This window comes from Chiroxiphia lanceolata, chromosome 2 (genome assembly GCF_009829145.1).
Source record: "Chiroxiphia lanceolata isolate bChiLan1 chromosome 2, bChiLan1.pri, whole genome shotgun sequence".
Lineage (NCBI taxonomy): Eukaryota > Metazoa > Chordata > Aves > Passeriformes > Pipridae > Chiroxiphia > Chiroxiphia lanceolata.
In genome coordinates, this window is record NC_045638.1 from 7,776,383 (window position 1) to 7,801,239 (window position 24,857).

General features: G+C 41.1%; 1 protein-coding gene across 5 annotated transcripts in view; it reads right to left on the reverse strand.

The window, feature by feature from the left end:
- USP9X (ubiquitin specific peptidase 9 X-linked) overlaps positions 1–24,229 on the reverse strand; it is a 107,012-nt gene extending 82,783 nt beyond the window's left edge. For 3 of the 5 annotated variants that reach the window (XM_032679014.1, XM_032679016.1, XM_032679017.1), the window contains exon 1: positions 23,496–24,228. The gene's annotated coding sequence lies outside the window, so the exon portion shown is untranslated. Of the gene's footprint in view, positions 1–23,495 lie in introns of all 5 variants that reach the window. The other 2 variants (XM_032679018.1, XM_032679015.1) reach the window with 1 other exon arrangement.
- Positions 24,230–24,857: the final 628 nt, after the last annotated feature.

Sequence of the window (24,857 nt, forward strand, 5' to 3'; positions counted from 1 at the left end):
TACTAAGTGCAGAACAAATGCATTATCAACTTGAAATTTTCTTTAGGAAGAAATGATTTTTTAAACACAACTTTTAAAATTAATGTATTTGGCATGTAATTGGAGCTTTTTAAAAAATGCCTTCCTGAGTATTTAATTGTCTTCTACTGGTTTAGAAAGATCACTTGGTAAAAAGTACTAGCAAGACTAAGTTTCCTGCCACATATATCTATACACACACACACACTGCAGTCTACTGCAGTTCAATGCAGTCAGTTCCCCTGTACTACCTGATGGAGGCTTTGAGGTACTTGCACAAACCAGTGAAATCAAACTGCTGCCAACTTACACTGCACTTTCAGCAGCCCTAAGCCAACCACCACCACAACAAACCTCCTTTAACCACCACCATTCTTCCTTAACAGATCTGGTTCACAACACCACCACACGAAAACTGGTGCTGGCACAAGGAGCGAGGTAGCAAAGAACAGGAAAAGGGAAAAATTGCTCATTTCAGCACCAATCCTGGTCTAGGTTGGCTTAAACTGCAGGAAGAAGTGTCCACGGACTGCTGCCATTCCACAGCTGCTTACACCAAGGGCAAGCTGCTCCATCTCATCCCTTTCTTATTCTAATGCTTTGGGCTAAATTATCATGACTTGAGCTGGTTCAGAGTACTAAAGGAAACAACAACAAAAACCCACAAAACTTACAAAGACATTATTTCCAGTTTCTTTAATTGCTTGGAGTGGTACACTGCAAGGGCAGAGAGCATTCATCCCAATGCCAGCCAGGGAGCCAGGATAAACTCCAGCTCTCCTGTCAGACTGACTGACACTAGAGTGGATTTACCTTGAGATTTGTCTCTGTGCTCAACTGAAGGATGTGGGCAAAGCATTCTTGCAAATTCCATTCTGCTCAAGGCAAGTAACACAATTTAACTAGGAAATACATGACAGCTACTACTGAAATATCCAACTTATTCAAAATCATGCAAATTCACAGAGTAAAGCAAAGTTCTTATATTTTGTTGATACTAGTATAAACATTTACATAAAGGACTAACCTATCATTTTCTTCCTCTTATTTAGTGATTGTTTGCTTAAGAGTCTAATCATGACTCTCCATGTATATTACTTAAATTATATTCCCAGAAAACTGTATTTCAGGGCTTCCTCAGAATTTCACTTGGCCTGGCCATGTGCCATAACACAAGGCCAACTTCAGGAGTTCATCACTTGTCCCTCCTCAGAGATACAAAAGTAATTTCCACTCATGCTGCAGCTAACTAAAAACACTCCATCTCCAGTAAATCATCTGATTGATTGTTGTAGTATCTGCATATTCTAAATTGCAAGGATATCCTTGCTCAGGTATTTTCCTTCTAATTACAGAGTATATAAACATACTTCTGTAAGTGTAATCATAATCCAATTTAAGCATTTTAAACAGTAGGAGAAGGTAGCAGTTTACCAGTCCTGTTTTCAGTCACTCATTTAACCGTTTATGTTTCAGAGAAAACATCAAACTGCATGCCCACAGAGAACATGCTACTGCTTTAACCTCTCTAGCACTAATTAATTAATTAACCATGAAACTTTGAATTCCCATCACTTAATTCAGACCATTCAATTCCAATTTTTTGGATTTACAACACACCAAGGCACAGTTTGGCTCAGCTCAAGAACAGCCTTCACACCTATTTCTAATTAATTTGATAATGTATAAACACATGTAAACCGATGCAGTGACACCTTGGTTTGAAGCACAGAGACAGCCCAACAGAAACAATTCAAACTGCCTGCATCCAGCTGAATTCTAATGGATACTCTGTATTAGTTTTTATGTACATCTCATTTCTACTATTCCTGATTTTGGATTCAGCACGGTAAGCCACATTAAAAAAAAATTAACACCTCTACACAAAGCTTTGAATAGATGTTTTGAAACGGGGTCAAAATGGAGACAGATACCTGTTAAATTACAAACTAACTACTCAATTGCTAATCAAGCCATGTACGAGGCTATGAAGGCTGAGTCAAATGAATCCCACTGACATTTGCTTTTTGATTGCCAGCTGAGCAAATTCCCATTTGCTATGCTTTTGCCATCTCCTTGTGTCACCCTGATTTACCAATAAATTATAAGCGAAAGCCAGTTTTCGCTTCACCTGACTCCTTGGAATTTTAATAACACCAGGAAGAGACAACTACAGATCTTCTGACTCCCCACTTGGAAGGCAGCACCCAGTGCAAGCAGCACTCCAAGAGAGCCCCAGCAGACTGCAGACACTGGGCACAGCACTGTCCTCCAGGAGGGGCCTGTGCTTCCAGGCTCCAGCATCCAGTACAACTGCACACGTGAGCCTCACCTCAGCTTCCACAGCCAGCAACCTCATGCCTGTGTGGCAGAAGAGGTTAATTTTGTTTCGGGGAGAAATCAAGCACCTTTTCAAAAGCCAGAAATAAAAAAAGGTCAGACCTATGTTCCTGAGTAAGTGCTAGGTACGAAGCAAATATGGGCACATTATCCTGTTACAGGATAACATGTCACAGCAAACAGAAAGGATGGTATTTTAGCATATAATGATGAAAGAGCAAACATAATTTTCTAATACAGTTGACTTCTAGAACAGCTTTCATTTGAGTTTCTCAAAGTCTCCTCTTCAAAAACAACTGCAATACCCCGATACTTACAGCCTTTCTCCTAGATTGGTTACTTAAAATATAGAGCCTCAGAAAAAAGTAAATGCCAGGTGACAGAGGCAGACTTCAAAATGCACTTTATTATTCATGAGCATTACCTAAGCCCTATCCAGAGTCACAGACCTATTCTGCTTTTATTTGAAGTGCTCTGGTTACATACAAGTGAGGACATATGCTACAAAATCTACTTTGCAGTGTGGTAACGGTGAATGCCAGAATACAAGTCTACCTACCATGTAACAACAGAGCTTGTTAACAATCACACAACTATTCATTTATAGAATGACATTCCTCCTAAACAGGATCTCACTGATGTGCTTTTTCACCACAAGTGCTGTACTGCAAAAAGGCTTAATGGCAGCAATACAGTTTTAGGGTGAAAGGTATCACTGATTGGTTTCATACAGGATTCTAGGAACTGCCTTCTTAAAATCTTAATAAGTACTGACTCACCACAAGGATTATGACATGATTCTAGCCTAAAATTCTAGACTTGGGAATCTAACCTTCTACCCTACTCCTTTATTCCAACCAGAACGCCTTCTCATCTAGAAACACCTCCCCCAAATCTGTAACACTGACCTAATTCAGTAGTTACAATCTATACACACCCCCACACATTTACCATTTTCTTTCTTCTCTGTGTCTTGTATCTTTCAGGAAGGAGGAAATTATATATATAATCAGAATAGAGAACTGGTGGTCCCAGCAATTTGCTCATTAACACTGACATGCACTAAAACTGAAATGCATTCAATGATTAATGAAAAACTTGTCATTAAGCTACTATTCAGTACAGCAAGAAGTGTCTAACTTTCAATGTCTAAAAAATACCTGATAAGCAGCAATCAGAAAATGTTATCTTGAATAGCATATATTACAAAGAAATTACTTAAGGTTCCTTCTCCTAGTAAAGAAGTGAGTATATATGACACTTAGTCAGCTGCATCAGGTTCCAACACATTATTTCAAAGCAACAATTGTCTTAGTCTTACAGTAAAAGACAGATTTTGAGTAACTGTAACTGTTATGATCTAAAACCATTCTCACTGAAAACCAGGTTACTTCCAGTAACCCTTTTCAGTGATCCTTCCACATCATACATCTGAAATGAAGACACTTGGCAGCCTAAGTTTCTGGAACATTGAGTACTTCCACGCAAACATGTAATTCTATTTACCCTCAAACTCATATAACAAAATAAAGGGGGACTGTCCTGAAACATACTGCAGCTCCTTCGGGATTTTTTTTCTTTTTAACTTCAAAGCTTAGGGCTGAGACTAAGCTTAGCTAACCTACATCTGCTTAACAGTATCCAACTACACTACACCAGAAATGCTCCTACACCCAGCACTCCTATGAATTTAAACAAGCAGTAAAAGTACAGAAAGTGAATTTCCAAAACTGAGCTTCCAAAATTGAAGCCCAAGAAATTCTAATCAAATCTAACAGCATTCAAGTTAAGGCTGACAACAGTATTTTGCTCTGCATGTCAAGGCAACAAAATAGATGTATTCAAAATGTATTAAGTTTTTCTTTCACAGCATCATCGAATGGTTTGGGATGGAAGGAACCTCAGTGATCATCCAGTTCCAACCCCCTTCCATGGGCAGGGACACCTTCCACTAGACCAGGTTGCTCCGTTGACCCAACCCGGCCTTGAACATTTCCAGCAATGGGGCAGCCACAGCTTCTCTGAGCAACCTGTTCCAGTGCTTCACCACCCTCACAGTAAAGATTTTTTTCCTAATATCTGATCTAAACCTACTCTCAGTTTAAAGCCATTCCCCCTTGTCCTGTCACTACATGTTGTTGGCAAAAGTCCCTCTCCAGCTCTCTTCCAGCCTCCCTTTAGGTACTGGAAGGGGCTCTAAGGTCTCTTCAGAGCCTTCTCTTCTCCAGGCTGAACAGCCCCAACCTCTCAGCCTGTCTTCACAGGAGAGGTGTTTCCACATGGAAGGACCTCCCAAAAGACTTAATGAATCAAAGAGGAAATCCTTTCTATAACTCAAAGGACTGTCTTACTTCAAGGCAATAATCAGTGAAAGCCCAGAAGGGAATTGGACAGCAGCAACAAGTGTCTTTTTCCAAAAAAACATTCATCTGCCAATAATTCTCGGGGTGTTTATCAGCCAGACAGTGCACCACTGGTTACTTAAAAGTACATGAAGCTTTTCCACAGATAATGTAACAAGAGGACAGGTCTTCAGATCACACACTTGGCTTCTGGCTACCAAACAGAAAAAGCCAATTTCAGTTCCTGTTCTGAAGGAGAAGTGTTTTGCTCATGTGACAGTAAACAGAGACGAATGCCAAAGATACAGCACCAAGTCAATGCCTCACATAAAAACCCAGCAAATGGTAAGACAATTAACTGAGTTCCCTCCAGGGAGCTGTGCCCTTGCTGCCATGCTTTTCCATAGGTGCACATCCCAGGCTGCTGCCGTGGACAGAGTGCTGAGCAAGATTGTGCCTCTCACCCAGGACAACCATTCCTTCACTCTCAGGAGTTTTCAGGTTCAACTGGTTTGAAAATGCATCTTCAATGACATTCAATACATCTCAGTGACAGAAGGAAGAGGGACATAAAACTTACAGCCCCTACAATTCTGTTGTTTAAATTAATGGTTTAAACATTTCCAAGCAGTTAAGAAACTGCATTCAAGGCACTGGTGAGTAGCTAAATAATGTGGGGGTTTATAGGGAGATGGAAATTTTGGTCATGATGGTAAAACAAAGCAGACTTTCCATGAACAGAATGAAACCTTGTAAATATAAAAAAACCCACTATAACCTAAGAAAAGCAAACTTATCAAGTCACCTCAAGATGGAAAACGCAAAAATCTATTTTAAAAGATGTTCTAATCTATTTTAAAAAATGTTTGACTTTCACTTACTATGCAGCCCTTTTCTTGACAGACAAGACTTCCTTTTACCTTGTATTAACAGAACGAGCTAAAACAGGAAACAACTTCAAAACTAAAACAACATTAAAAAAAAAAATCAAAGAACTTCAGTATGTTCATTTGTTTCAGTCAAACCCAATCTCATGCTGTTATGCTACACTTTTTCCCAATTATGCTGCAGTTTATTTATGCAGGAGGCCGTCTTTCTGCAACCCAAAAACTGTGTTCTTGGCAATAGAGCCAATTAGGATTGAGTTGACTGGACTGCAGGTCCAACCACAACCTCAGTCCTTCAGAAGCAGTTGCAGAACACTATAGGTAAGGACAAATCATGGCTTAATGTCTACATTTAAGTAATGTTCTGGATGAAAAGGAATGTACACATTTGCAGTTGATAATTACCATCTATGGAGTAGTTATTATTATATCACATGAACTTATCACTACTTCAAGAAAATAGTATGTCTAAAGTTTGCACCAAAGACTGATTAATGCTTTTAGTCCCTTATTTCAGATTACTAAAGCCCTAGTTTGGTCACGGCCATATCAAGTACTTCAAACTGCTCATCCAATTCTAAGATGGATGTGACAGCTACACCTCTCCAAGCTGTACAGCAAAGTTCACTGTTCAAAACACCAAGAATCCTGTTTGTTCCCTAAAGCATTCAACTGAATGCTAATAATTGCAATATATTATGCTATTACACTTTTTAAAACAGATTTAATCTTACTTAATTTCAAAAAGGGATAATTAACTGTTGAATGTTACTTTACATTCAACTTGACTGCTCTGCCTTTTTTCTCCAAAGAACATTATTACTGGATCCGCAAAAGTCAAAGGGAAAAATCACAATACATTCTCAGTATTACAATAGCAAAAAAATATAGCCTTAATTTCACTTCAGCAATAAAGACCTTTCTCAACAAAACATGAATTTTTACCACAAAGTGCTAGGAAACAGTAGAAGTTTTAAAATTTCTGAACGTTGAGGTATCAGTGGCTTCCTAGTAGGAATGAAAAACTTTGGGAATCTGCACAGTGGGATGGATTACAAAGTCTGAAAAAAACAACAGAGCAGACACCCAACTTTACACAGTAGTGGTCATCTCCATGTTTTCTCTGGATGAGAATGCAGACAATGAAGCCAACCACTCTTGCCAATTAATATGATCCATAAGAGCAGACAGACATAAACTGTATTCCTGTACTGGCACTGAAAGTTTTCGTTTTTATTATAACAGTATCTGGCAGTGGTTCAGAAAACAACTGGACAGTTCAACAGGTTCAGCTTCCGAATGGAATGAGTCTTAAAAGCTGTTATAGGAGAACACACAAGTTTATATGCTAATGCAGATAGAAAACAGCACCTCAGTTTTTCTTGCACTTAAAACAAAATCTAATTTTGGATAAACTTACTGCAGTGTACTAACAAAACAGAATGATATCATTTTTTATGCAATTCATTTAATACATGGTCTCCAAATTTATCCTAATTGATTATCCTTTTTCTTTAGCTAATATGTATTTCCTAGTACACACATATGATTATAGATCATAATTAATATATTTTTTAAATCCTAGCAACCACCATATACTGTTAAATAAACATTAAACATCTCAGCCTCTTCTGTCATGGTATTAAGTAATATCTCTGCTCTGAATTTAAACACAAAAAAATACATCAGTTATAACAAAAAACTCAGTTTCTAATAATTACAATGTAATATATTAAAATTTATATTAATTATTTTTAAATCAGAAAACCCTGATAAGCTGCACTCAAAGAGTTTTATAATATGATCAAGAATCCAGAAAAATCTGCTCACTAGACTCGTAAAAGATCCTGAAAAAGGGGATATAGTCCAAAACAGCATAAAAAGGAACAGGAGGAAGAGAAGGGGAATGAAGAAATCAAACAGCCATCTCTGAACATAAACCCACTTAGTGAATCTCATAACCACTAATGCAACTTCCTGCAGTCTAGTAGGATCAATTTAATACTTTCCTTTATCATTAATGCGAAAGATGTCAGAAACTACCTGAATTTCTGTACTTGTCTTTCACGGGGGAAAAAAGAGGTTAAAAAAAATTAATCTCTACTGAGTGAAAACAGAATTATTAACATGATTTTAACAACCAAGGACAACATTCCTAGCCAAACACTTCATCTATTAATTGCCAATTCCATACTATTCAATATTACCAATTACTAAGACAAAAGCAATTAATAGTAAAATTACCAATAAATCTTGCACATGGCACCCAAACTAATGAGGTGATAAACAATGTGACCACATCACAGAGTAATGGATCTGGTAAGCTTGGAACAATAAAATGTGCACTAACACAGGCAAGTGTCAGGTCACTCCCAAAACAAAAGGACGTACAGAAAATTTTGTACATACTGGAGAACATGACCAGAGCATGGCTACTGTAGAAAAGCAACTACACACGAACACCACAATGTTCGTAGCAAGAATAAATCTCAAGACTATTGTGTTTTTTACAGAATCATACAATTCTGATTGCAGAACTGGTAAGAAGCTTGTGAATTACAGCCTTTTACGTCTAGAAAAAAAAGATGCAGCTGAAAAGTTACACCAATTAACTGCCCCAGTGAGATGAGAGTGCAATGTGATGACTCAAATATCTGAGCCCATTACAAGTCTAGCCACAGGACAGAACATCAGAGATGATCCACTTCCGAGGCAGCCAACTGTTCTGGGAAATAAGAAAAGAAATAAGGGTGTCCTTTTAAGAGTACTATTTCTACTCTCTTTGACTTTCGGGCCTATCAAAGAAGAAAAAGAACCAGCAGGCAAATACTACACAAACTGTGCTTGTAACTGGCATTTTCTTTTCAAAAACGCAGGAACTGCCCATCAGGCACACACACATAAAATCAGGAAAAGCAGGGAGGACCTGACTTTTCCTCCAACTTTTGAGAAGAGGAACCCTATTTTCTGCACATGACACAAGATCTCCTCCTTGGTTCTGAAGCCCCCAGCTATAAATACAATAAGGCATTATTTCATGCCAAGAGCTTTTAAGCTGAAGACTTCAAGAACAGAACCAATACATCTAAAATGTGTGTTTTGTGGATCTTTAGCCAGTCATGCAGGAAAACAGTTCTTGACTGCTTGAATTAGCACACAGAGCTAAGAAGAGCAGCTGATACCACTATCACCTATATATAGCTACATTTTCAATTAGAAGTAATGTACATACACAGAAGCCACATTTAAACATAACTCTTGAAGCACAAATAATAAAGAGCAACACACTCAGTAACAGTGTTCTTCATACCAATGGAGAAGGGAGGATGCTGAATGCATTCCCAGAACACTGGGTAACAATGAAGTAGTATTTCCATCCATTGCAATTCTCCCACTCAAAGGGGTAAGAAATTCTATCTTCTAACATATGAGAAACTGAGTCCTGCGACATTGTTATGGTTTTGTGTTGGAAACTAAAGCAAACATTAGATATAAAATACGGAACTAAGTAGGAAGGAAGGTTTAGCTTTTCTAGGTTTGAAACAAAATCATTCCTGTAGGGTGCAAAAAAATTACTACCAGTTCTGCACAGGAAAGAATAGTGACAAGTTCTCCTGCATTAAAACACAAAGCCAAAAAAAAAAGTACCGCATCACAGGCTCTTAAAAAGAGTTCAATCATGCCAGATAAAGAGCAGTAAACACCATTTTCAGCAAAGTCCAGTTTTCTTGAAAGCAAGAACTCAGAAAGAAAATCAGCTTATACAACCCGAGAAGTATACAAGCTCCTACAAGGTAATGTTAAAACAAAATCTGATTCTGTTACCATGTAACCTTTTACACAGTTCCAATAACCTAAAAACATTTACGGTTTTTTGTTGAGCAGTATCCATTTCTGAAATACTACAGTCAATTAAAACAAGGACAAAAATTTTATTTGTAAAAAGCTGTCACTTTGATTTTTGTTTCATCTTTGAGAGGAATGTCATCAATACTATGCTTTGCAGTAGCTTAAGCCAACTTGATTTTGTGTTAGAACATTCCATATGTAACAGCAAAGAATGTGGGGGGGTTTTTTTCCATTTTATTCAGATTTGCCACAGGTCTGCAATATTCACATCTGGGCTGAAAAATTAAACAAAACGTTGATGCATCTACACAGATTTTTCTTCCAAAATGCAAACTCCAATTTCTTAACCACTCCAGAAGTTCCTTCAATTCCATCTTCAGGAATGGAGGCTCCTTTCTTCTTTCATGATTAAATCCTGGCTTTTAACTTCACAAAAGCTTTGGGGTTTGTATTGAATATTGTGAGGGTAGTGGTGAAGCCATTCATACACATCCTGAATTTCTGTTCTGCAACTTGTGCAGGAAGGTTTTGTTTTTATTTCAGGCTGTGTTAGATTCTATGGTTTCTCTCTAAATTGGGTCCTATGGTTAAATAGAGAAGAACATGAATTTTGTAAATTCCAAAAAGTGTCCACATAGTATTTCACTTCTTTTTGTGAGTGATGCTCAAACCCTTAGTAATTGCTAAGAACTTTTATCCCCTAGATCTAGCAGAGGATAAACAGAGGATAAACCTCTGAAACTTCCTTAAAAGTTGTTTCTTCTTTTGCTGCAGGGCTCACAAAGAAATCTCAGACTTTTTAAATCACAGTTTTGTAGGCAAGATTGATGAAGTTAAAATTATGAACTATCTATTTCCTCCTCCAATTATAGGACTATTTAAGAATGGAATTATTTTTTTCAGCTGCAAGGGACCTCCAATAATCACCTAATCCAACCGCCTCAGGATTACAGATATTAACTGCAGACAAAAATATAAAAAACTTAACTAGAAAAGTTTAAAACAAAGCACTCCCTTTGATCTGCTGTAGTGGAGCAATTAAATGTTGTTCACAACTTCAATTCTTCCTATGGAACAGAGTGAAAAAGGAAATAACACTTCAACATTCCATCCTTGGAAGATCCCACCTAACCATCCCAATGTCCAAACCATCACTTATCTTCAGTGGCATCCCCAGCCTTTGTTCCCCCCTGAGAGACACAAACACATCGTGGCTTCTGCAATTTCTGATGAGGTCCCAACAATACCAGGTCAGTGGTAGGTGCTGAGTGGCTTTTGCTGCCTTCACCCTTTCCAAAGCACCTGAAGGGAAAGGTAATAGGATCTTCCAGGTTCACTCTACTTGTGGCTTTAAAACATGAAATTATTTATAATATACTGCACTTCAGGTTTTGCAAAACTCAGCACGATAAATACTTAAAAGGTTGGTTAAAGTCATTCAGCCAGTGAATTATGGATATTACTCCAATGTTATTTTTACATGTTATTTGTGCACTTTTCTTTCCTAGATCGTGCTCTTGCACAGCACCTGATGTCTCACATAGTGAGCAGCACCCAACACCACCACTGCAATCACACTGTAAAAGACTCTGCATGAAAAGTGAAATTTAAAGCTGGCCTGAAAAAAATCCAGCCCTTCTGGTTCCTTAAATTCTCCTGTGGAGAATTTAATGCCTTCTCTAAACTATGTTAAAAACACTACACTGAAGAAAATTATTTAATTTATCATTATTAGTCTTTACCTCTGGTACCCTGGGACATCATCAATACATCACAGAATTTTCCCCTCCAAGTATAAAATCAACACAACTTATTGCTCTGTTAACTGCAAATAATTAAAGCAGGATACAGCATCTAACACTGATATTTAGTTGGAAGTAGTTCACATTTTTGAATCATGACAAAAATAACTGAAGTACCTAGATATTTTGAAATGTGTGTAATAATCTAAGTATTCCCATTACTGTACTAGCATTAATTTCACTTTTTTTTTTTTTAAACTCTGCTTTTCACATGATGTTTAATCAGCACAAACTAAGCACAGGAATTCAAACTCTACCATCATCACCAGCAAGAGTAATGTAAAATATCTCTAAAACAGAAGAAAGTGACAACAGCATTAAAATTCACGTTTCAATAAGCTTATTCATAACTGTTCAACAAACTTAGCCAACTAGTTTTCAACGTACCAACTGCCCAGCTCAGCCTGGCAATTTCTGTACCGTTCCCTGCCAGCTCACTGCATGTAAACATTTTGCCATTTCCTGTTGCCTTATAAGAATTTCAGTCAGAAGATACTTGGTCTGGAAAGTCAAGTTTGCACAAGCTCCCTAGAGGTGTTATAAAGTGATAACTCATTTTTTTATTATTGTCTGCCCTAAACATGCTCCTCCACTCCAACCAGATTCACACAAGCCACCTGCCTAAGCAGTCTGAATGCTCAAGAAATCACTGAACACTACCTATCTGATAGATAGGGAGAATTTGTGTAACAATTCCCCATAAAAATCCAGGCCTCTCTGCATTGAAATAAGAAGTTGCAACAGAACAGCAATTTTGTCTCTTCATGCTCCTCCTGCCAACACAAGGAAGGCTGCAGTTTCATGTAAATGCAGAAAGATAAACAGGGAGGAGGTTGGACAGGAACAAATAAAGAAGCCCCTAAAAAGTACATTAAGAACAAAGCAGGGTTAGAAACAGAATTACTTCCACTATACCCACTCCCTCACCAATGCAAAATGTGACTCCATTGTCCCAGAAACATAATATTCTTGCAGCAATAAAACCCATCAAAAGGCATGCCACAACCTTCTTTATTGAGAAATGCAGGAGGTAATGATCAACTACTACCACATCCTAAAGACTGAGGATGGGTTTAAAAACTCTGTTGCAGCTCTGTGTAAAAACCAGAAAGTCTTTAAAAAAAAAAAAATAGTCAACCCACCACACACAAAATAGAAAATCCAAAACACACATTACTGCTGCTCTCCCTGAACTGAAAATGGTTATCTGCAAATCCCATAAACTCCCCTGCTAAAGAGCCCTCCCTTCAGTCACAAAACACACTGTAAAGATCCCACCAAAGGGCCAAAAGAGACAGGAGGAACGTTTTAATTGTTCTCCTCAGAGCCAATGCTTAAACCACTAGCACCAAGGGACAGTGACAGAGCTCTAATAAGGTAGTTTTGCCACCACAGCGTGTACATGGATCTCTGCCGCTTCCATCTCAGTGAGAAACAGCAATCTCATTCCCCACTAACAGTATTATATCTTGATAAATTTTAGAAAGAGAGTTTCATTTTAGAAAAGGAGTTTCATTGTATTTCTGCATGTGGACAAGCCTTAGCTGCAGGTACACAGTCCATTTGAAACCAGGGATGTCTCCACTGTGAGGAGAAGGGAAGGAAGGTGATCCTGCTTACTTCCATCCTAACCACCACTACGGAATGAGCACTTGCATCACCACATCTCCAGCCAGATCAAGAAGCCAGGCTGGTTGAAAGGTAACTGGAGGAAAGGAACAAAAATCATTTTAGTTTTCAGCTGTATCACATGCCCTGTGAACACTAAAAATGGCACAAGAAACAGGAAGAACATATATATAACCATGGACAGGAACCAACTCCTTCAGCATTAGTGCAAATCTATCATGGAATACACCCCGAAAGAGGAGGGAAAGGGAAGGAAACAGAATGTGGATAATCACAGTTAGCACATATGTTAGAACCAGGGTTCACATACATTATTGCACAGATGAGTCTTGACAACACAGAAGAGTCATAAAGACCAACATTTTTCTCAAATATAATGGGTATCACAGGAAAATGTACACAGAGAAAGCTGTTTAGTGTATGATAAATGCCAGGAATGTCAGTTCATGAACAGCACAAGTTCAGTCATGAAAGAAATATTAAGCAGCCACAGCAAATAAGGCCAAGTTCAAGAAGTCTAAGAAGGCAAAGGCAACAAACTGTCTTTGTCCTGGAAATTATGATAAAGCCAGTGGAATACTCAGGAGATGACAATGAGTCAGGAAAATCAATTTAGCAATAATACTTTGAATAATCTGGCTACAAGCACACAAATTAGTGCGACAGAGCTACAACAGGTAATACAGAAGACATAAAACACAGAAGGTGACAAAGATTTTACTTCTCTGACAAAAAAAAAGGCCAGTTATGAAACTGTAAACAAAACTGTACAATTTGTACAATTCAAATATTACCTGGAAATTCAGGTAAAAAAATGGAACTAGAGATGACAGAGAATGAGTAGTTGAGTACAACAGCTGTACCCACTGTGACAGTCAACATCATGACTCTTTCACAAAAGAAGTTTTCATTTAACAAAATTCTATGTCTGCATGACAGACAGACAGAACATGCTCTCTGCATTTGTCAAAGGCTCAATTTGTCATTTTTCTCCTACCTAATTGGAATTTTCAGAGTAATCCGGTTTCCACTGTAATTTCATTTCCATCAAACTAAGTCCCCTGGGTAAATAGTAATCAACTGAGGCACCAGGAAGAAAAATTGTCCATTCCTTATATGTTACAAAAGTTAAATAATGTTTTATAAGGAAAGAAACAGAACTGCAGAAGTCAAAGGGAAATTTCTGGGTTATAAGGCAGTAATATAGAACTCCCAGGAAGTTAATTTTGTTTGTGTCTTGTTCATATACGTTGCTGGAGAAACTACAGGGTTCTTTTCAGATGAACCTTTTCATACTCCTCTCATTCTTCTGGGTACCGAGACAAAGACAAAACAGAGGAAGAGCGAGGGAGCACAACAGCAACCTGAGCCAGCAAAACTGTGTCTGTAACACCGGAACATCCAACAAAAATCCACTGAAAAGTTATGACAAGAGGTACTTTTGAAGTTTTCAGCCTCTGCACCTCAGTTCTTTCTCAATAAAAGACAACACAAGCCTTTTGATTAATGTTTGGGTAATGTACAGGATGAGAATTAGAGGAACCTAAAGAACCTATCCAGTTTATTAACAGAGGAATAATTCTACTCAGTACACGATTTAGAGTGATGTAACACATGCATTTACAGAAAGAATTCCAAAGATAAAATACTGAACGACAGGGTCAGGAGTTGGGCTCAATGATCCTGATGGGTCCTTTCCAACTCAGCATATTCTATGACTTTATGACAATTCAATTCCATCTTCCAGACTGAATAAGTCAAGGATCCGATAGAAGGAAGAGTTCATAATCTGGGAGGGTGGGAAGGGCCAGGGAAACATTGGTTTAATAATAAGTTTCATTCTCCTATTTCCCCATTTTCAACTTTGATGTGAACTTAGAGGAACTTGGAGTTCAACAAAGCCAAATGCAAGGAGTTGCATGTGGGTCAGAGCAATCCCAAGTTGGGATGGAAAATGGATTGAGAGCAGCCCTGAGGAGAAGGATTTGGGGTTGTTGGAGGATGAGATGCTAGACCTAATCCAGCAGTGTGCATTCGCTGTCCAGAAAGCCCAATGTGTCCTGACCTGCATCAAAAGATATAGGTCAGGGGAGGTGATTCTGCCCCTGTTCTCCTGAGACCTCACCTGGAAGTGCTGCATCCACCTCTGGGGCCTCCAACATAAGGACATGTTGAAGTGGGTCTGGAGAAGGCCATGAAGATGATCCAAGGGCTGGAGCACCTTTCCTGTGAAGAAAGACTGAGAGAGCTGGGGTTGTTCAGCCTGGAGAAGAGAAGGTTCAGGGGAGACCTTAGAGCATCTTTCAGTACCTAAAGGGGACTACAGGAAAGCTGGAGAAGGACTTTTGACAAGGACATGTAGTGATAGGACAAGGGGGAATGGCTTTAAACTGAAAGAGAGTAGGTTTAGGTTGCATATTAAGAAGAAAACCTTCACTGGAGGGTGGTGAAGCACTGGAACAAGTTGCCCAAGTTGTGGATGCCCTATCACTGGAAGTGTTCAAGGCCAGGTTGGATCAAAGGATCCATCACTCTCCCCCATAAATGGTAAAGTGTTTATACAGACCATAACTTGCTGATTTTTTTCCAAGGCTCTTTGCCTCATTTGTTTTTCACTACACACAACTTAAAAGTAACTTCACTGAGCCATCTGATAATTTGACTCAAAAATGAGTAATAGAAGCATTTTAAAAACCAAGCACCTAGTTCTGCTGAAGAATCCCCTCTAAAATACTACAACCCCCATGTCCCGATGAAAAGATATGTACTTTAGCTGGGAAAACCCAAACTTTTCGGTTGCATTTATCAAGAAACCTTGCAAGAATAAGGTATCTCCAACATCAATCTCACATTTAAAAACTGAGCAGAGCAAAGGAAAACACCCAACTGATTACACACACCCTGCGATAAGCTGTTGTCTGTCAAGAGGACACTTTCTTCACAGCAAGAAAATCTCTCCAAGGTATACACCTAACCTTACCAATTCTGGTGAAACAGAACATTAGCTACCCAGAAATAGGAGAGACAAGGCAAGTCTCCTTTAAAGCAGATTACAAACATCAGACCAACCAGGCAAGTACCAGCAAACTACAAAAATTTAAGCAAACAAACAAAAAAACCCTTATTAAGAGAAAATATCACAAAAATAACGAAAGTATCTTAAGAGAAAACAAACATTTCCAGAGCCTGTGTAAGAAGTAAAGTTTTTTATACCTACAGAAATGTACCCCCAAACTACCATCTTCACAATTCCTTTCACGGGAAAAACAACTGCGACTTAACTACTTAAACGTTAACACGGTGGTTCAGGCTTTTCTTCCCCTCCCCCCAATTCCCATTTAAGGCATCAAGTTCTGAGAAAAGAAATTCATCAAATATATCAGAGAAACTGATTATGTCAAGGATATGGAATAGAGAATTCTAGTGGACAACTGCCATTTAGAACTTAAATGACATATATCATATAAACTCTCATTTAAAGCAAAATTTTGCTGTTAGACTAATCGAAAGTAAAACTAAAGGGTTGGTCTTCATTTCATGTGACTACCACTATTTATCGCCTTTTCACACCCACAAAGAACCGCAGGGGCTCCTCAACACTGCAAAACCCTCAAACTGTACTTCAGGTGTAGCACAGTGTAAGCACATACTTAAAAGCATGAAGCAGGAGAGATTCTGATTCTCTGCTCTCAACTCTTACTTGCTGCTGGGTCTATGCAACGCACAGAACTTGCACAACATCTCAACCTTCCAGTGTGATACTCAATCCTAAGTAAATATAAAACATATAAACATACAGTACATAAGTATCAAGTACCACTTCAACTTTAGAGAAAGATGATCTTCTGAAGCACTGTCTAAGGATCAATCAACACAGCGCAGTTGAGTCTCCAAATCAAACTCTTATTTTGGCTACTACTCGCCAACAACAAAAACTAAACCAACCACTACCCTCCTCCAGCCGCCTCCAGGCAACATATCCAAGTTGCTGCTGGTCCTAAATATTCATACCATTATCAGCAGAGTGATATGAACTAAAAGGAAAATTCGTGACAGGATGGCATTACCAAACCCTCTTTCATGTGGTCAAAAATCCCAGAAAGGTGCAGGTAAGTGAAAAACTTCAGTCATACGCCTGCTGACCAGAGGCTGGTACTGATCACACTGGGGTTTTTCCATGGCTGAAGACACATCAGCTCATTGCAAGGTTTCACTACCACTGAGTTCACCTTGCTGCATCCATTGCCATCTGCAAAAAAAAATCCCAACCAAACAAAAAAATAACTTTGTTTTTCCAATCCTGGAAATGGAAGGGGAAAAAATGCCACAAGGGAAATTCATGTTTCAAATTACGTCTTCACTAGATACATAACAAACTGTCAAACACAGCAATCTGGCTGAACTGCTACAAGAATACTAACAGTAAGAATTTTCAGGCAATCTGGAGGTTGTGTTCCTGCCTAATTACCAGAACTACCATGAAGACACCCCAACACAGCTATAAAGCCCTTAAGAAATCTGACACTACACCTGACCTAGGGAAAAGTCAGTACATCATCCTAGAAAAAGGCCCCTTGCATGAGTGTGTGCCCACGTGTGTGTGCACATACACAATTAGAAGCATTCAGGGAAAAGCACCTGGGATTTTAAGGTCCCACTGTGATTAATAAAACACTGTCTGAAAGACAGGTCAAGACATATGCAGGTCTGTTCAAAACTCGAGACTGAAACTGTAGAACAAGCCACTAGAGTTTCATCTTCAAGCTCCAGAGGATTTATGTCACAATTTAAAAAAAAAAAAAAAGGAAATCCTCACAGGTCAATAATTCAGGAAAACATATTAAAAGGAAATACTGGAAATCACTGAATAATTAACATTCTATTTCTAAATCAGAAATCTACAAAGTCTAATATAAAATATAAACTATAAATTAAGGTTTTAGTTCATCAAAATTAAGCTGAGACACCTTTCCTATTTGACTTTAAAATTCATGAACTTGTCCTGTGAAAACTTACTCAAAACCACAATGAAGCACTTTATTGCTAAGACAGCAGACAAAAATAAACACCAAAAGATTCAATGCTCATTTACCGAGATGCCAAGTATGTTTTGACAACAACGTTCACTCTCATCTTACATTAGAAAAGTAAGAGACTTTTCCTCCCCTCACTGTCAATTTTTATTTCTGGACAAGAAACCTGAAGTTCCACCCACAGCCAAACACAGGCCTGTTCCCACTATCCCACACCACAGTGCCAGCAAGGACACTCCCCTTCAACGGAAAAGCCTCCCTGGTAACAGAGGGATCACACCTGACACACACCACTGGTGTTTTCTCACTGAACACATTTCTAATAATCTTTTTTCCTCCTTTCACCCTTTCATATCTCTACAGCTAAGACCACCATAACACAAAACAAACGTTTTCCTCTTCCCAAAACTAGTCCTGCTGAAGCACGTTAAGCACCAATTAAGTGACTTAAGGACTGAAGCCCATGGAATTCACAACATACATTTTGCTGTCATTCCATGTTGCCGTTCAGCTGTTAGAAAAAGTGCTGCTTGTCTTAAAGGCTCTTCTAGGAACAATTTTCTATTACTTGAGCTTTGGGTATTTTACATGAAAGCTTAATGAAAAGATAGCCCTGAAATTCCCTCCAAGTACTTTTCATTATTTTGAAGCACTCATTTGAACACTTCTGTTAAAAAAGTACTGGGGAAGCCTTTTGCAATTTACAGTAGAAAGAAGAGGATATGAGGAAACTATGAAGAGTCACATGTTTGTGTCTTGCCTTCAACACAGTCTTGAATCTCAGCTTAAGAACAGAATTTGGGAAAAAAAGCACAGATCCCTGAGGAATGATGCAATGTGGAATTCCCCTCTTCTGAGTAAATCCACAGCTAAATGCTAACTACCACACAGTATGATTTGCTGAGACGTCCATGAAAAGATCTATGTGCATGAAAATCACATTTTTCTGTTGGCAGTTACACGTGTAAGGAAAACTAAATCACCAGACAGGGTTACATAGTGGTTTTGCAAGCAGATCAAGGATGCTACAAATAAAAGCTTCCCACAGTAACATTCCTGATAGTTATCCATTACTTCTAAAGCAGTCTTCAATTTAACTTTATGGAAAAAAAAGGCTTAAAATACTAGCATTCAAAATACAACCAGATCTTAAATCTACATCCCATGGATCTCTTCAGAGACACACTAACACAAAGTTAACCAAAAGCAAGTAATCATTCTCACAGTTCATAATAACTAATACTTTAAGAAAACTATACATCAACAATGTTCCTTTAGAAAGCAAGCCTGGGAGCACACCTGCATCCAAATGGTTTTCATTCCCAGCATTATGATTTTTATTTGAAAACACGTCAACAGCTGGCAACCAAAAAAGTTTTGATGACAAGCAGACTAAATTCACCTCTCAAATAAAAGGAGCAACTACTGGGTTCTTGTAAAACAATGCAAATATCAGAAAATCCACAACAGAAAATGCAAAAGGATTTTATCCTAAGTCACAACCCGCCACTTTTAACACCTTATTTTCCCTCTCCTCTCTGGTGGGGACAGTCATTACCAGCTCTCCTGTTAACATTACCAACACTCCATTTTAAAGTACTTTACTAAATCAGATCTACAGAACATACTCAAAGCACCAGTGGGCTCAAGTGGATACTGTAATGTTTCAGAAAGGCAGCAGTTGACATTTTGAGGGTGTAAAGTCATGACAGAACAGTTTTCTGCCACTGTCTATTCAAGACTCTAAACAAGAATATCCAAGTCAAAACATGGTTCTGTCCCGAAGTGCAGAGGGAACCTCTGTTAACCATGTCCTCAAGTCACGTTCTAGCCTGAAGCATAACAGAAACAGCCAACACAATGTAACTGTTCTAAAAAGATAACTCACAATGAATTACAGTTTTGTAATAACAGTGTGAGAATTTTAAGATGTCCTTACACTAGTAAGAAAACAAAAACTAGATTTAATACATGAAAACGTCACTGCATTTCTCTAACATCTGAATCTAAAGTAGCTCAAACTTCACAGGTACAAAAATTCAAGTTCCACTGCATGCAAACAAATGCTTATGAAAGACCTTCTTTCCACCCCTCACCTCTGCTATGGAACAGTATAACAATGCTCAGCTGTGTCAAAAAAGAAAAGGAACTCTGTATTTATACACCACAAACATTATGTGTGATATAAGACAAGTTCACAGGAACATTGCCAGCTTTGCAAAAGACAAGGACTACAGCGAAAGACAGACATTGCCAAGTTGTGTTCCCAAAACATACCCTCCAGCACAGCTTTAAATTTTGAACTCTGATTTTAAACAGGTGTGATACAGGTAATAAAACTGGATGCAGGTACACAGAGGTGGGAGAGAAGACAGATCCATGTTGTAGGAAAAACTTAAGATACAAGAGAAATGTGTCCACGTGTTCAGATTAATATTAATGCAAAACATCCAGGAAACAACTGTCTAAAGGACACAAAAGCTTTCACATGGACAACTTTTCAAATGAGCAAAAAATCCAGCAAAGTTTCTTATATCTTCAGACAACCACTTCACATTGGTCTCTGCAAGCGCTGGATAAGCAAGGCTACCAGTTTGATTAAAAAACTGCTCATGATTACAAGAGAAAGAACTAAAGTAAGCACAATAGTTTCAGATGCTCTGTGAGATTTGGCTTGTTTAAAATCCTGTTATAAGTTAAAAAACAGTAAGGGACACCATTGACTCATTCACTTCACAAAGGAGGCTATCCTGACCAGGATGTTTCCAAAATGTACCAACAGCTTTTAGGTCTCTTAGAATATAAACCAGTATTTCTAAATTAAAAAAAAAAAAGTGTGCATGTAAAAATAAGTATCCATATCTATATATAGACACCTACACTCGGAGTACTGCCTAACACAAAAGTACTTTCCATTCAAATACCTGAAATAAGTTCTGAACTTGTCTAAACCAGAAGGCCAGAAAAACTTTCCACATATTTTCAATACACACCTGACAGAGATAAAACTTCAAAGCCATTTAAAAGTATTTTGTTCAAACTGATAAATAACTGAATTCCTATCCAATTTTACCCGAGGTTGCACTCATATTGGAAAGTCCTAAACTAACTGCAATTTCAAGTGTAAGATGTCTTAGAACTAAGGTTATTACAGGTACCTTTATTTTCTCAGAATTCTATTTAATTTTGAAAAATAGACACTAATGCACTATTTTAGTTTACTCTGAGTCTCTCTTCTAAGAATTCCAGAATATTAGTAAAAAGCATAAACCTAAAAGTGTGCATTTAGAAGAGAGAGCAGTTGCACTGGTCTATCTCTGAGTACAAATGCACCACAATGTGGGGAAGAAAACGTTTATGTAAGGGTGACAGTGTTCCACAGAGACAGAAAAATAGCTTTGCTACCACTATCCTTATTGATTACAACCTCCAGATGCAGTCTTCCTGTCAGTTCCATGGGCCTAAGCATTGCCAAAGGGCAAATTCTGCAAGAATTTGAAACAGCAGCCAGAAAAGATTAAGAGAGAAGATACCCTAAAGAATACCATTAACACAAACTACACAAAAGAAAAGTACAAGATATATCAGAGAGGGAAAAGTTACTATGATATAATCTTACATTTATTTCTTGTTAATTGCCCCCTGCCCACCTCCCCATAAACAGGCTGATAACTTGAGTTTCTTCCACTGTAGCTTTATGATTATGTTTATGTTTTTGTTCACAGCTATCATTAAGCATCACCGTTGTCCAGAGTATTGCAACAGAATAATCAATATACGTATTTTATATGCCTCCCTGAAATTCTTGGTATTAGCTACTGTAGCTTGTCAGTTCAAAGAATAAACATTACTTCACCTCCAAGAATCAAAAGCATTATTTTAAAAAACAAAACAAAAAAGTCCAAGCACACAAACAAACAATAAAACCCCAACTCCCTCACATATGACTCGGGTTTTGCTGAAATAAAAAGGTTACTAGATCAGCAACATTTATGATGGGGAGGCCTGACAATTTCTCTAAGTAAAACCTTGTAATATCAAGAATTAAGTCAGCTGCCTACAGATTTTAGTTACTCCTAAATCTTTCTTACTAGGGACATCGCTCCAATTCCATAATCAATAAAGGTCAATCCCTCAAACACCAATCAATAGTCCCTTCCTAAACATAAAAATCTTACCACTTATTTGTCAGGCACTTGAGGAGCTGCTGAAAAGCACAGGTTACCCAGTCCCGTCTATCACAGCAAATGTTGCCACTGGTATACTAAAGAATGCATAATAATATCTATATCCAACAACTTTTTACAAAAATACAGGCCCCAGTTCTGCAAGTAGGTCAGCAAAAGTGGGCCTTATGTTGGCTTTGAGCCTGCGACTTCAGAGGGTCTTTGGACTGATACAAACACCCAGTGACACGAACACAGCTACAGAACTGTGAATATAAACCGAGTTGTACAGATACCACGAAGACAGCTGAGACAGACACAATGTGTCTGCAGTGAGCCTGGGAGTCCTTCGAGCATTTAATTAGAACAATTCTTTTCTGCAAGATTTTTTTTTCTCCCTGTACAGATGTGTGTTACTGTGAATCTTCAAAACACTTGACTTCTGAGGGAGCAACCTGAAAATGAAATACGGTACCTTAAAAACCAGCTCAAGATTTTTGGATGCTCCTAAGAGAACAAAATCACTTAAAAACAAACCAGATAATTTTCAAAGGCTATTCCCTCTGTATACAAACAAAGCTGCACGAAGTGGAACGGTACAAGTTAACACAGCGATAACCAACACACAAAAACCTCAACAACCCAAACAAGTGGTGAAATCCTGTTTTCTCGAGGACAATAACAGGGAATCTCCGCGGCCGAACCACACGCAACTACCCCTGCGCACACCTTGGGGAGAGGGTTGTAGTGGCTGGAATAAATCGCTACAGACAAGCCCTAAGACACGGCTCCGGGGAGAAGCGGCACGGCGGACCGGAGGGATCAGATGAAAAAGCCACGAACGCTTTCTTCGTGCACGGCAGCAGGGCCGCTGGAAGCCGAGGCCAGAGGAGTGGCCTACGTGTTCGCAGTGTTTACAGCGGGCGTGAGCGAGCTGCTTGCTGGTGGTTTTCATTGAGACCGCCGGGAAAGCGCCTCGGCAGGGCCTGATTTCCAGGCGTCGCCCGGGCCTACGCGGCCCCAATCACTCCACCTCAGTAATGGCGTTCGGGGCGAAGGGAAGCGAGAACCCGGCGAGACGATGCCGGTGCAGCGCTGCGGGGACACGCCGGGCCCTCCTCCCCGCCGGGGGGGGGCACGGCCAGAGGGGCCCCGGCGGGCCGGGCAGAGCCCCTCGAGGGCTTTGGGCTCCCCCCCGCCGGCCTCGGGCGATGAGGAGCCGTCAGCCATTTTCCCTCGCCCTCCAAAACACGGCGGTGCGGGGCCGACCCGCCGGGGCTGCGAGGGAGGCGCCGCCGCCGCCCCGCACCCCTGCGGGGCCTCGGCAGCCCCGTCCTGCCCCTCCCGCCGCGCCCCGGCCCGCGGAGCCCCGTCCCCGGGGAGCGCCAACACCGCCCGGCCCCGCCCGGGCACCGCGCTCCGCACTCACCCTCGCACCGCTTCCCCTCGTCCCGCGGCGGCTGCAGCGGCGGCCCGGAGCCCTCCTGGGCGCTGCCTCATGCCCGGCGGCCGGCGGGGCACGGGCTCATGCCAGGCCGCGGCTCTGAGGGGGCGGCTCCGCGCTGCCCCGGTTCCCCCACTCCGGGTGCGCTGCGGCGCGAAGCGGGAAGGGGCGAATCGGCCGCCGTTGCCCGCGCTCCGGGTGCCGGCCCTGGGCGCTCCGCTCTCTCTCTCCGGGGCGTTTTTCCTGCGTCACCAGCTGCTGCCCGGCGGCGGCGGCGGCGGCCCTGCCTGTGCTCGGGCTGGGGCTGGGCCGGGGCCTGCGCGCTCCGCTCCGCCCCGTCCGGGCACCGGGCGCACGCGGGGGGGGGTGGGCGGACGCGGAGCTCAGCCGGGCGGGGGCGGCGGGGCCGGGCCGGGGGAGCGGGAGCTCCGCGCTGAGGGCTCGGCGGGCCGGGGGAGGGAGCGGGCACGGAGGGAGGGAGGCAGCGGCGGCTCCTCGCGCTCGCGGCGGCAGCGCAGCCGCGTCTGGCGGGGGCCCCGTGGGCAAGATGGCGGCGCCGGCAGCGCCTCCCGCACCCGGCCCACCGCGGCGGCAGCGGCTCCGCCACCCGCGTGTGTCCTCCGGGGCTGCCGCTCACGGCCGGAGCCCGCTCCGTGTGTGCCTGTGCGGGGAGGGCGGCGCGGGGCTGGGTAAGGGCGGTGGGACGGGACTCTCTCTCCCTCTCACACGCACAGAGAGGCAGCGACGCGCGCGCGCCGGGCCCGTTTCGCGTCGGTTGGGCGCGCGCACGCGCGCGCGCGCTCCCCATTGTGGGCCCTCGGCGGCGGGCGCGCGCGGGGGCCCGGATGATGACGTCAGGGCGGTGACGGTGACGTCAGCGCGGTCGCCTCTCGCCTCTCCCACCGGGATTCGGGATGGGACCGGGACGGAGGCTGCGGGACCCCGGGGCTGCCGCGGAGGTGATTCCATCCCTCACCTCCCGCAGAAGAGACATCCCCGTTAGGGGACACCGGCGTTGCTTTTTTGAAAAGCGAAATGGATCTTTTGTTCCTCTTCACAGTCTCCCCAGAGAAGTGGTCACGGCACCGAGCTCCGGGAGCGTTTGGACAACGAACGCCCTTGGGCACATGGTGTGGCTCTTGGGGATGGTCTTGTGCGAGGGCGGGAGTTGGACTCGATGATGCTATGGGTCCCTTCCGCCTCAGAATATTCTGTGATGCTTTTTTCTTTTATATGATACGTTTTCATTTTATGTGTTCATTTATGACTAGAGTACGAGGTCAGTAGAACCCCAGCCTGTGTAGATGCAGCTGTGGAGACTTAAAACCTGGATTTAAAACCTGGAAA